The sequence below is a fragment of the Passer domesticus genome, chromosome 3, assembly GCF_036417665.1.
Source record: "Passer domesticus isolate bPasDom1 chromosome 3, bPasDom1.hap1, whole genome shotgun sequence".
In the NCBI taxonomy this organism is placed as follows: domain Eukaryota; kingdom Metazoa; phylum Chordata; class Aves; order Passeriformes; family Passeridae; genus Passer; species Passer domesticus.
The window spans coordinates 45,625,916-45,638,900 of NC_087476.1; the positions used below are offsets into that span (position 1 = coordinate 45,625,916).

The 12,985-nt window shown below is 39.6% G+C and overlaps 2 long non-coding RNA genes across 4 annotated transcripts in view; both read right to left on the reverse strand.

Annotated features, from left to right (window-relative positions):
* The window catches only part of LOC135296486 (uncharacterized), an 83,420-nt gene that overhangs the window by 23,544 nt on the left and 46,891 nt on the right, over positions 1 to 12,985 (reverse strand). For all 3 annotated transcript variants that reach the window (XR_010358584.1, XR_010358583.1, XR_010358585.1), the window contains exons 3-4: positions 8,645 to 8,712; positions 8,447 to 8,499 (exon numbers count right to left, since the gene is read on the reverse strand). This is a non-coding gene — a long non-coding RNA (uncharacterized LOC135296486). The remainder of the gene's footprint in view (positions 1 to 8,446; positions 8,500 to 8,644; positions 8,713 to 12,985) is intronic.
* Positions 1,295 to 4,803, reverse strand: LOC135296487 (uncharacterized). The gene is made up of 3 exons (XR_010358586.1): positions 3,704 to 4,803; positions 3,275 to 3,334; positions 1,295 to 2,241 (listed from the first exon to the last, which is right to left on the reverse strand). It is a non-coding gene; the product is annotated as an uncharacterized LOC135296487 (long non-coding RNA).

The window sequence follows — 12,985 nt, forward strand, 5'->3', positions numbered from 1 at the left end:
ACGAGAGCATGGGAGTGTTCTTGATATGTGCATGGAAGGGGCCACTGCCAAACACTTGAGTGCTTGTCTTCTCTTTAACAGAACCTGCTCCTAGAACAGTATACAGTCACTGAGGAAAAGACTGTCATAGAGGAGACCTTCAGCTGTGTACCTGTTACCAATCTTCTTATTTATGGATTATTTCTAGCTTAGAAAAGCATATTGTATGCTTAAAGCTGCTTAGACAAAATTCGAAGCATGGTATTTTTTAAGGGTGCAGATAGCATTTCTGAGATGGTTTTATGCACTTCTACATGCTGGAGTCTGGATGCTGGTACCAATAGGGTATATAAATCTCTCTGGCTCCGCCTGTACCTTGACCTGGTATTTTTGTTGACTACAGAATCCTGGGGAAAGGGTGTTATTTTGGAGCTGGAGAAGCAGGGCTCTGGTTCCCCTCTTGGGCAGAAGCTGTGATGGAGGGCTGCAGCCTTGGTTCTGTCAACCAAGTACTGGATGAGGCAGTCTTTAAACAATGGCAGCATTGAATAGTCAGTCTTCAAAATGTGTGTGCTGACAGGGGCTGTCCAGTCACAGAAAAAAATTTGTGTTTGCCCTTCTGTGAGGTGAGTGGCTGGAGGGAAAGGCAAACAGTTGAACCTGGCAACTGGGCATTTTTCATCTCTGCCTGCTTTGGAGAGGGACCAGGAGCTGAAAAAGCTGTCTTGCTCAGAGCCAGGAGCTGGGATTTGAGAGGGGAAAATAGGAATGGATAATACTTGATCTTACATTGTCTGACTGGTTACATCACTTGTATTTCAACTCAAAAGATTTAAATACATGTTAATAATTTTTTTCTGCTTTTTCTTTCTGAAGCTTTTATTTCTGTAATGTGTGTGTTTTCACACACCAAAGCAAAGTAGATGCATTTCAGCATCAGCTGAGGGATCCAAACCAGATACAAAGAAACTGTATCCCAAACCAGTTTTCTTGCTTGAAGAAAGGCATAAAATTTGTTTCCAGGTTGTATCTTGAGAGGGAGGGGTAGGGTAGGAGGTCGGGTTATGTATTTATCTATTAGCACATTCACAGTTTGAGGCAGTTGTCAGTCATATAAAATAAGTCTACAAAGAAATATCTGTCAGAGAATAATTGTCTAGAAGCTGCATTGGGAAGGTAAGCTTGTGCCAACTGTGGTGAACTTCAGCTCCATGGGAATTAGGCAGATCACAGTGAATTTTGCTGGGATGGAATGCTTCACGTCTTTATGCTCCAAAAAATGTTCTGGCCTAGAACTCCATAAACATACATTTGGAGAAAGCACAGTGGTCAGAGCAGGCTTCTTCACAAGAACAATATGTTTTTGGCTTAGTAAGTGCTTACTCTATTCTTTTTCAAATCTCTGTTTTGATTTATATCCTGCATGTTTTTGTTTGTCTTCTCAGATGAAACTGTATATATCTCTGTTTTATTAATGGCTTGGATCTAGCTCTTCAAGGCAGCAGACAAAAGCACACAGTGATCCCAAAAAAAGACTTAGCAGTTATTTACTTGAGTTCTGGGTTCTTTTGCACTGAGTTATGCAAAATTGCAACAACAGGTTTTATTGGCATTTGAATCAAGGGTTGTATTTTATGGTCAGATATCAAGGAAAGCAAACAAAAGATTTAGGTCAAAGAGTGTGATTAAAAATACAGACCAACATATTTCATCCAACAATAGTTCACTTTCCTGCTGCTAATGTATGCTAGCACAATTTAATGGCTCGTTACTTGAGCCTGCTGGAAAGACTTTGTCCTAGTACAAAAGATGTTCACTTTGAGCATGTGTGTTACAATTTTCTAACTAGCAAAGCTGGAGATTGGACATAGCTATAAATCCAATGTGTTCTGGGAATAGAAGCTGGCAAAAACACTCAAGAGCTAAATAATCAGGGCAGGATCTTGCTGGGATTTGGATACTGGCTAACATAACTAAGTGCAGATGTTTATGTGGACTGAAATACATTCCCAGAATAAGAATATTGTACAAACACATTATGATTTTATAGCAGGAAAAAAAAAGCCAAGGAAATTATGATAATAAAACAAGCACTCTTATTTTTGATGAAGCATGTTCTGTTTCCCTCTGCTTGCCTGTACTGAAATGCCTCTACTGTGTCCCCTGCTGGGGCCTGTTGAAGCTTCTGCAAGTTGCTTGGGTTGTGGCTCTGGTGCTTGCCTGAAAGTCTCCATGGGCTCCCATGTGAGTGCTACAATCTGTCTTAATGAGAGGAGAAGGAGACTTCTGAAAGTGTTACTCTGAGGGAACAGCTGAAACAGGTCAGATTAATCTTATTCCAAATGCCTGGTCATTAGTTTTACAGCCATTATCTGTGTTATTTTTATCTGAACCCCACATAGTGGCATAATTTCTTTTCTCTTGGTTCCTTTTTATTTATACAGCTGAAGAATTGCCTTCTCTTTATTTTCCTTAGCAATTTTTAATTTAGCTGGTGTTTCTTGCTTTATTTTGGGCTTCCCAGCCCCGACTTTACCTGCACCAGTGCTTTTTTTTGGGGGTCATGATTGTGTCAACTGCTCAATTTTGAGGTCTGAATACATGCAAGGGAGCCAGGAATACTGGCTTTTTCATTGTGTGTTTACCACAGAATTATGGTTGAAATTGAATGGAATGTCAAAACATTAACTGAATTAATTTCATGTTGTATATTGTAAGCAAAACTCTTTATCTCCCAGGCAGGTCAAGGGTGTCCTTCTTAGAATGAAGAGGAAGCAGCTTCAAACAGAATGCTGCAATGTATAAACAGAGTGGTTACCTAGGAGTCTTTCCTTGGCAATGATGAGATGAAAGCTAAGATGATGTGTCCAAGTTTGGCACTACACTTCAATGAAGCTGTAGACTACTTGGAGAATATGTGGAGTTGAAACAGAGGTGAAGAACACTTGACTAAGACACTTGAGACAAAAAAGAAAGGAACTGGATTTATGCCTCCACTCTATTTTCTCTAGGTTATAAATCTTAAGAAACATGGGACATTGCTGTAAAGGTGGAAGGAATAAAGTTCTGTTCGCATTTATGCATAGGACACATAATAGTGGGCTAAAAATCAAGCTTTCCAAAGATAGTGTAAGCTCAACACTGACCAGCAGGCTAGGAGGTTGTTGACCATCTGTAATGGTCATCCATTTTCAAAAACAGGATAAACAAATACCTTTAAGGAAGAGATTTACTTTTTCCTGCCCAAGAGCGGTGAAAAGTACTAGATGGATCATAAAACCCATTCTAATCCTACCTCTTTAGGGCTCTGAAGTGTTCCAGCAGTTTGCCATTTTCTCCAGGTAAGATCAGCATCCTTTGAACAGTGAAGTGTAATTATGAAGCATTTAAAAAAGTAAACAGAGGAAGATCAAATTCAATGTGAGAAATCTATAGGTTTATAAATAGTGAGCTAGGCTGTGTATATGTGACTTTCAATTTCTTTTAGTAGATTGATTTTACTGGAAAGGAAATGTTGCAGAAATCTTTGGGTGAGATCTAGGGGGCCTTTTTTAATGGTCCAGTTTTTCACCTGTGCTTTTAAATTTCATGCATTCATTTTTCTCAAATAGATAAAAATTATGTAGTGTATGCTTCTTGTGAATATATTTATCATAGAATATCTCAGGATGGAAGTGAACCATAGGAACCAAACATTCTAATTCCCTGCTCCTTGCAGGACTACCTAAAGCTAAACCAAATGGCCAAGAATGTCATCCAGATGCTCCTTGAACTCAGGCAGATTTGCCACCATGACCATTTCCCTGGGAGCTCGGTCCAAGGACAGACCACCCTCTGGCTGAAGAGTCTTTTCCTAGTGACCAGAGTCGATACATGAGAATTAAAAACCAGTTCTCCTCCAAAAGTTTTCTCAGCTCCCCCTTCTGTGACACAGGCATACTAGGAATGTGACAGAGTTGTGAAGGATGCTTGTCAAGGAACTAGGAACTCTACTGCACAGCTGCACATTGTAATATGTATTTATAGGATTGACAAGTATCCAGATGGACTTTTTAAAGGCTTGCACAAAAAAAAAAAAAAAAAGAGGTGGAAGACAAGAATTTGCCAAAAATCTTCTAATTAAATAAATTCTGCTGTTTTAATACAGTCTTTTCATATCATTAAACTTTCTTACTCATAAATTCACCATCTGAGCTGTGTTGAGCCTGATGAATGTTTGGATTATGTCAGCTTGTGTGTAGCATCCTGTTAAACATTTTTTCCCCTATTGTTTTGTTGGAATTCCAAAGGATGCCTCTTGTTTCAGAAAAGAAAGAGAGGTAATAATGAAGAAAGGCTTACAGGCAGGTAGATGTGCAGTGGTTTAAAAAATACCTCTTAGATCTGCCAAGAAGTAACTGAAAATTAAAACTAGAGAAAGCAATATGATTTTTGAAATCTGGGCCTGTAAAGGCAGAATAGGAGGGGTCATAATGCCGTTTTCACTATAGTAACACAGCATAACCCTTCTTTCATCTGAGTAGTACTGTGCACCTGGTTCTGCAGCATTTATTTATGTGACTACTCCCAGTTAAATTCAATGCCTAATAACTCTTTCTGTATTTACCACTTTAGATATTTTTTTTTTTTTAACTCAACGTACGCTCCTTTTGCATGTTCCAGAAGCAAATGTCCTTGTTATTCAGGCTGCTGTCATGCAGAGGGAGTTAGAGAGCTGGAAATAGCCCGGAGAAGGGAGCACACGATAGTGCTGCTGCTGCTCCAGGCCGGGCTTCCGCTGGCTACAAGGACCCAGGAGCTTTCCCTGGCCCTGCAGGTTGCACTGTGCATATTTGAAAATAAAACCAATATGAAACTCCTTCCTGAAAACAGGCAGGAACATGCCAGTATTTGCAGTTCCATTGCACGAGATGTAAATTTTCTCTTCTTCTGTTTCTTGAAAAGATGGGAATCTATGCCAGACCAAATGGGCTGGGCCAGGGTTCTCTTAATTCTCTGAAGTTTTTGTGCTGTTCTAGGACATCTCTGTTGCAGGTTAGTTTTGTTTTCAGTTTTTAAGTAGGTTTGAAATCTCTAGATTCAGTAATCTAAATTCTGCCATTTTCCTGGTATGAACTGTTTTGGTTTTTTAATACCTGTAATACTTCCACTGGGTCAGCTTAAGGGAAGTACACTTCATGACTAAGTCTAATAGCACAGTGGTCTTTGATGGCTGATGAGCTGTTGTTTTGGTGTTACTCACTGATGCTAATGATGATATATATGCTCTTTAAGTTTCTTATTATGTCAAGATGCTATTGTTTTTTAATGTGTGAGTTGCTGGTTATTTCTGATTTTATTCCAGTTTCTTGCAGACAGAATTACTCAGCTAGTCCAGAGTAAATATTTGCACATCCTAAGATGGAAGAGATTTTGTACGGCTGGAAGTGTTTTTGGACAGTTTTATCCCCTTTATCAGGAGGGAACCAAACCTAGGATCTATCATGCATGCATCTAGCACAGCAGCTGTTCATGAAAAACAGTGTGTCAGCAATGGCTTTTTTCCCACCCAAATAAAAAGCTATTAACATTGAGGATAATTTGTCACTAGACTTTCATTCTCAGCTGTCTACTTATGATCAGAATTAGCTGCTCAGCAAGATTCACTATTGGGACTGAAATTCTCTTTTCTTCATTTGGTTGGAAATAACATTTGTAAGCACTTAGGAAGAAAATAAACCTTTGAGATTACTCTCAGGCTAGGATTGTTCCTGCAATGGGAATGCAATGGCCTCCTAGCTAACACAGGAAGAAGATTCAGAAATGTGAAAGTAACAGTCTCTCTTTTATATATGTAAGCAGAAGCAATTCAGTCACATCAAGGAGGAACACAGCAATGCAGTTCAGAGGGCTGCAAGGATTTCAGTGGCAATGAAAAGTGCCTGACAGGAAAGAAAAATCCAGTGAATGTAGTGATGGAGGAAGATTTGCATCTAGCAGTTATAACATGTCACCTACACTCTCTGAAAGTAGTTTTCTCCAGGTAAGATCAGCATCTTTGGAACAGTGAAGTGTAATTATGAAGCATTTAAAAAAGTAAACAGAGGAAGATCAAATTCAATGTGAGAAATCTATAGGTTTATAAATAGTGAGCTAGGCTGTGTATATGTGACTTTCAATTTCTTTTAGTAGATTGATTTTACTGGAAAGGAAATGTTGCAGTGATAAAAATTATTTAGGTAATTAATGAGCTCCCTGCATGCAATGTAAGTAGTGTTGAGCTGCTTGGATTTGAGGAGATCTGGGATGAGAAGGAGAAAGCTTGGAGAGACTTTTTTCTATGTTATCACTGTGATGATGTTTAGATAGAGCAGGACACTGTTGGGGACTGAGACATCTCAATGAGGCCTGCAGACTTGGGGAGTATTTGTTTAACCATCACCTCTTGAAAATAGTTTTGAATACTTCCTTATTTATCCAATTTCTTCAATAATATTATTTTATCAGTGCTACGTGTCATTGACAGTGAATAAACTTCTGGAATTATGTATAATTGACAGCTAGAGTTTTGTTTTTCTCTTTAGTGTTTCATTTTGTTACTAAATTTGCTACTGAACAGTTTATATGCTTTCTAAATGACTAAGAAAAATAATTGGTATGTTTGTAACTCCAATTCTCCAGAATTTGCCTATTTCTCATAGAATGAATGTGATTGAAGAGAAATATCCTGATGTGGTTCAGAATAATTGGGAAAAAATAAGAAGTGCTTCAGAGAGGAATTCAGATATTTTTAATACTTCCTGATGTGCTTCCCTGTGCAAGAGTTTTAAGAAGAAATTGTGAAGAATTATCAGCTTTCCTTTAAACCACAGTCCTACATATAATGCATTTGTTTATATGTATTTTCTGAGAAAAGTCAATACTGCAAACGTTGCCATGCTTGGTTTGTATGCTTGAGAAATCTGGAGTGTGGCTTTTAAAGTCAGCAGGAATCCTGGAAATCTGGTGCTCACATTCCAGAGTCTGGAGCCCTAAATTCACAGTGGTTGCTCTTCTGGACTTATTGTATCTTGGACTGCAGAAACGGGCAGTTCACAAGGATAGTTGTGGGATCAACTTGATGGAGAAGCCAAGATATTGTCTCAATTATGCCAAACCCTGAAACTCATCCCTCCAATCTTCTGCAGTGATATTATTTAAAATATTTCTGTGGGTGGCCTGTTTCTGGATAAACTAAGAGAAGAAGGCTCTTGTTTAAAGACTTATGCTGAAGTATCTCTAGGTGTCTCCAGATTTTCACTCTAAACTGTCTGCTTATGATCAGAATTAGCTGCTCAGCAAGATTCACTACGGGACTGGGTACCTAGGGTATCTATTTGTGGTTATTCTAAAGTTCTCTTTCCTTTTGAAGGAAGGGAGGGAATTGTTTACATAGAATTACTCAAATGAGTGGTACTTAGCAAGCAAAGCAGAGTGTTTAAAACCTAGGATGTAACCCATGCTGTTACAGAGCAGGAACACTGTGGAACTGCAGCAGTTCAGAGCATTGTCTCTGGAAAATTACAACCCCTCCCTTCTGGGAGCTAGGCAGGTCTGTGCCTCATCCTTGCAGGTGAGGAGTGGGCTGTCCAGGGTGGAGGATAAAAAAGGAAAAGGTGCTGGGACTTGTCCTCCCTGTCTCCTTTCTCCACCAAAATTCTCTAGTGGATGTACCTGTGCATTGGCACAGGAGAGGAAGGCACAGCCCTTGGCCCGAGTGGGACTGTCCAACCAGTGACAATTGACTGGGACAGTGTTAAGGAAAGTACAGCTTTACCTGGGGCAGAGAAGGGGCCTGTAGCATTTAGTTAGTGGCTCTGACTGGTTTAACTGGTGGTGGTGGTGCAGCCATTTTTCACTCCTTAACCCAAAGGGGTTCCATGACGAGGAGACACAGCTGCACTGCCCCAGGAGTATGGCAGGAAGAGCAGGGTTAAACCCTTTGTCCCAAATGCAGCCTCTTGAAACTGCCACATTTCTTTTGTATGAGCAGGATAGAAGGAGAGATGATCCATGATCTTGGATACAATGGGCTAATAATGTACAGAGAAGGGAGTAAGACCTACAACATCACAAAGTTCACTTGAGCCACTCTGTGGAATAGCCCCTTATTAGTATTAAAAGCAACTCAGATGTGCTCTGGATCATTTTGATCTCCAGTATCTGGTTATCTAATATTTGAGGAACAGTTTCATCTTACCATCATAAGTGTCATTCATCTGCTATCTAGATCTGAGCATCATAGATGAAACAACAGAATGATTAGACAAGACATTAAAAACAAATCTGAAATAAAGCATGGAACAGAAAAACAGATGGTCCTGTATTGATTAAACAATGAGATAAAAATTATATTACATGTAGTTCCAGTAAACTCCAAGAGTTATGCTGAATTTTAGCAAATTCTATCTTACCTGTTGGGATCATTGCACACATAAGCAATACTCACCAATGCTGGATAAAGAAGAATCAGCTGATACTTATGTAGACTTTCAAAGGTCTCTGGAAAATTAGTAACAGAAGAAGTGCTGTTGTTTATTATGGTTTGGCCTAAGACAAAAAGCAACCAACCAACCAACCAAACTCCCAGTGTTAAATATACCCATCAAAGAGCTGAGAAAAGGGAAGAAAATATGACAAAACTTACAGTAACACAGTAGTTTTGGCTCTTCAAGGACAAACTAATACTGGTATTCTTCAAAGTCTCGAGCAAGCCTGAGATGATATAAAGAAGGAGAAAAGTGTTTTCTTCTAAATATGGTTGTTATGATGCCAACAGACTCTTCAACACTAATACCAGGCTGGACTCAGCCATGCCCTGGACACCCTTGTTTCAGAAGCTGGCGATAGCAGCATGGTGCCAGAATCAGATACCAGAGGAGTGATAACTCTGAAATAGTAACATACTTGAAGTTCTCATGGCATGTGAAGATTTGGGAGGTGTGTGTGTGAGAAGAATGTTGTACACGCCTGAGCAGGACTGTGTTCAAGCAGAAGGATTTGTTAGCTGATGTCCTTTCCTAGAGGATAGGCACTTCTCCAAGGACTGTGGAGGTGCCTTGACCTCCAACAACTGTTTGTCTTTTGGGATCTGACAGAAGGCCCTTTCTTTAAAGAAATATGAAAATAATAAAAATCCACACACATGGGTTTCCCCTGCCATAATATTCCATTCTCTGACATACTTCTGCTTCAGGATAAAAAACCCAGGGAATTAAGTCATGGTGTGGATGAAGAGTAAAGGGCACTTTAGGGACAACATTGCTTTCAGACATCTTGCACTCATGTTGCCTGAAGTGCTGATGTTCTCCAACTGGTCTGATTATGGGGTTTTTTTGCAGAGTCTTACCACAAGGAAAATGGTTTCATTCTGCCCTGGCACAGGACTGAAACCAAGGAACTGAAACCTCAGTTCCAGCTTCTGCTTTCTCACTCTGATATTGACTATAACCTTAAGAATCTCAATAACTCACTGATGAGATTGGACCTCCTTTCCCTGGTACACTGAAACATACTTCCCAATTGTAAAGAAAAAAAAGTTTAAAAGGTCTTTAAAAGCATGGAAGAAAGCTCAATTTTATTATGAGTCAGTGTTTTGAATAATGGAAAATAAGTTTGTGTTATTTTTTCTCTTGACAGGAAGCACCAGAAAGGTTCAACTCACACCCACTAAGCTTAATAACTGCTCACATTAATATGTTCAGTATCTTGGTTCTGAGGCTGTGCCTTTGTTCTCTCAGGTCTCACTAGCGTTTTCTGTGCTTTTTCTCGAGTTTTCCTGCCTTTGTTTGGTGTCTCCCTGAGCTGTGGTCCTTCCACTAGAGGTCGGCTGCAGCACACCATCACCCAGAAACTCGCCGGCCTCCACAGTTCTCGGAATACCAGCAGGAATGAGTTTCATTTTTATTGTCATCCAAAAGACAAAATCAAAAGAAAATCTCCACCGTGTGCCCAGAGTCCAAAAGAGTTGTGTAGTTGTTAAACAGAAAAAACAGACTGCTTTTAAATGCATGACTTGCCTTACAAACTGCACCTTGAATGAGCACAGATGATCAGCTGAAAAGGACAAAGGTTTGATTGCATAAACTGATCTGTAACACTTTCCTCAAATTAGCATTTGAGCTATCAGAGATAAGCACAGGCAGACACATTTACCCAACTAGACAATGATGTACGCCTTCATTGTCAACTGGCTTAGTTTGTGGTTTTAGGTTTTGAACAGGACTTTCAAAGTATACGTTCTGGGGCAATGCTATTCTTACCAAAGCCATTGATAAGAAATTTGCTATTAACTTTGGTTGAAAGACAGTGGTTTTGAAAATCCTGGTTTTTTATCTAGAAGTCCAAGAATTAACAGCAGGGAGTTTCATTGTGTCTGCTGGAAAAGAAAAGAAACACAGAACCAGAATGTCCCCTTTGTCCCTTTACCATTCAACTTATTTTCATCTCTCTTTTTTTGGGCTGATAATTTGCAGTATTGCTTTACTCTAGGATTTCATATCCAGCTGAGGAAATTTATATCAGTACCATGTCCTTTTGTGCTTTAGGTTCTGCAAAACTTTAGAAGCATCTTCTGCAAACAGCAGACAATGAGAACATTTCTAGTTTATGATGCAGAGGTTTCTCAGTCAGAGAGCTGGGGCATGCTAGATGCTGCCAAGACTTTGGAAAAGAGAAACTACAGGATTCCTTACTTAGAGGTAATAATGAGGAACTTCCCTTTTTCAGTTGTGTTAGTCCTAACTAGTCTTCAGGATGCACCAAGATACATTTCAGTGATTAAAGTCTAAAATGTTTATTTTGACAAATGGAAGGATGATTTTTTGAATAATTCAGGCCTTATCAAACTACAATACTTCTGTGCAGTCAAGAAGCCCTATTCATATCTGCTTAAAATACAGACTGTGTTGCTCTTGCTTTACTATATATTGCCTCCTATATAAAAACATGTAGCAATATTCATAAGTTTCGTGGTTACTTTTATGTCAACAGATTAATCCTAAAGTAGATCTCTGGCAGCAAAAGCTTTTGATGGAACTGCAACAGTAGAAAAAAGGAGATAAACTGATGGATCTTCCTTCTAAATCTATAGAGGCAATATAAGTGATTAAAGTGATTTCATTTGAAGCTATTTTAATTTATTTATTGGACAGTTCCAGGGAAATCGAAATCTCTAGAGAAAGGTTGCCTCAGGTTTATGTATCATGTGCTTGAATTCATAAAGATCTATTACTAAGGTGCTATAGAGGTATTTTTCCCTGCCTCTTTCCGAGTTCAGGAGTTTCAAAAGGCAGCTCAAACACTTGCATAAATATTCAAAAGCTCTGAAGTTCACCCAAGCCAAGTCAAAATCAGCCCTGGAATTGGTGTCAAAGGCTCAGAACAGCTCTTTTTGTTATGTGACCAAGGTTCAGACCTGTGATCAAAAGACAAGGAGAGATGCTCTAGTAATAAGGTACAAGTTGGTGGGGCACAATGTGTTCCAGGGAGTGGCTACTGAGTGTCTCTATTTTAGTTCTGGCTTCCCTGGTTCTCTTGACTGTGGTGGTACAATGCCATTTTGGGACATTTGGAGGATGTGCTACCTGCCACCCAGCCTCCTTGGAAAAATGGCAATGTGTCTTCAGATATCAGGTGTCTTTTGTATCTGCAGGGAGCAGGAGGCACCTCTAACACCTCTCATTCACTTGCCCTGATTGCATGTTATTCACTGTGTGTACCCTTCAGGGCTGACCTGCACCTGCCAGCAGGAGCTTTTCATTCTCCACTGCTGTGGATGCTTGAAGGAGATGTGGGGTATGACAGGCTGGTCAAGTGTGCTGTGCTGGGGTTTTGCCACATTATCCCAGTGAAACTGGAGCAGGTCTGGTATCCCCATCTGTAAAACTGGTAAAACAGGAGCGTTCTGCCTCCAAAACAAGAGGAAAACTAATTAAGTTAAGATGGTGAATTGCTACTATAGACTGGATCTGAATCAATATCTCATCCAGTGACACTGATACGGTGTCAGACAGAGCATGAGGTTACTGCCTCTCATCCCCTGGGTGAGCCTGAAGCACTATGAAAGCACAAACACCTTGTGCCCATCTCCCAGTTCTACATAAAATAGATGCCTTCTCTGAAGCTGTGGAGGAGTTGTGCCCCTATGTGCCCCTTTCTATCAATAAACACATTCCTGACAAATGGAAAGTCCTTGGTGTACTCTTTCTTCTTTTATTACTCCTGTGGTGTCTCCAGCTCATGTGAGGCTGTTTCAACCTAGAAATGTTGCTGAGCTCCTAAGTTTTCTATTCCCAAAGAACCACTGCTGCAGTCCATCCAAATATCTCTGTGCTCAGGCTTGAAGATCCCTGCTGTCTAGAAAGGGGGTAGTGGGCCAGTCAAAGAGCAGCAGATGATGCTGTGGTTGTGTTCAAGTTGTGGGCAAGCTTTCCTTTGGGATCTTTGTTGGCTGGTAACTGTTTAGTAGAGAAGCAGTAAAGGATCAGAAATTGCTGACTCCCAACCAGTAAGAAAGTGAATAAAGTAAATAGTTGGGAAATTAATGGAAATGTAATTTCCATAGAGTTCGATATTTAATTTGCATTTTTATTAAAGGCTTCTAGGTCCCCTGCCCTCTCCTTTTTATTTTTTTCCGTCCTGTGTTAAGCAAGGTTCCACTCATTCAAAACAGATGACAAAGAGTCTTATGAAACTCCTGTTCTTAATATCCTTGGAATTCCTATAATGCTTTGCTAGAAGTTGTATCAAGAAAATTGTATGGATATTAATAACTGCTAAAACATGACTAGGTTCTTCATATTATACTTCTGATGGAAGTGGCAATTAAAAAAACTCCTGTGAGATGAGTATTTTTAAAATTACTTTTGTACTATTATTAATTTTATTTAACCTAGGGTTTGGCAGTACTGTGTATATTAATATTCTCACTGGTTCGTATTTAAAATTCATTATTCCTTTTGTGGGTCTCACAAAGCATTTGAGAGAG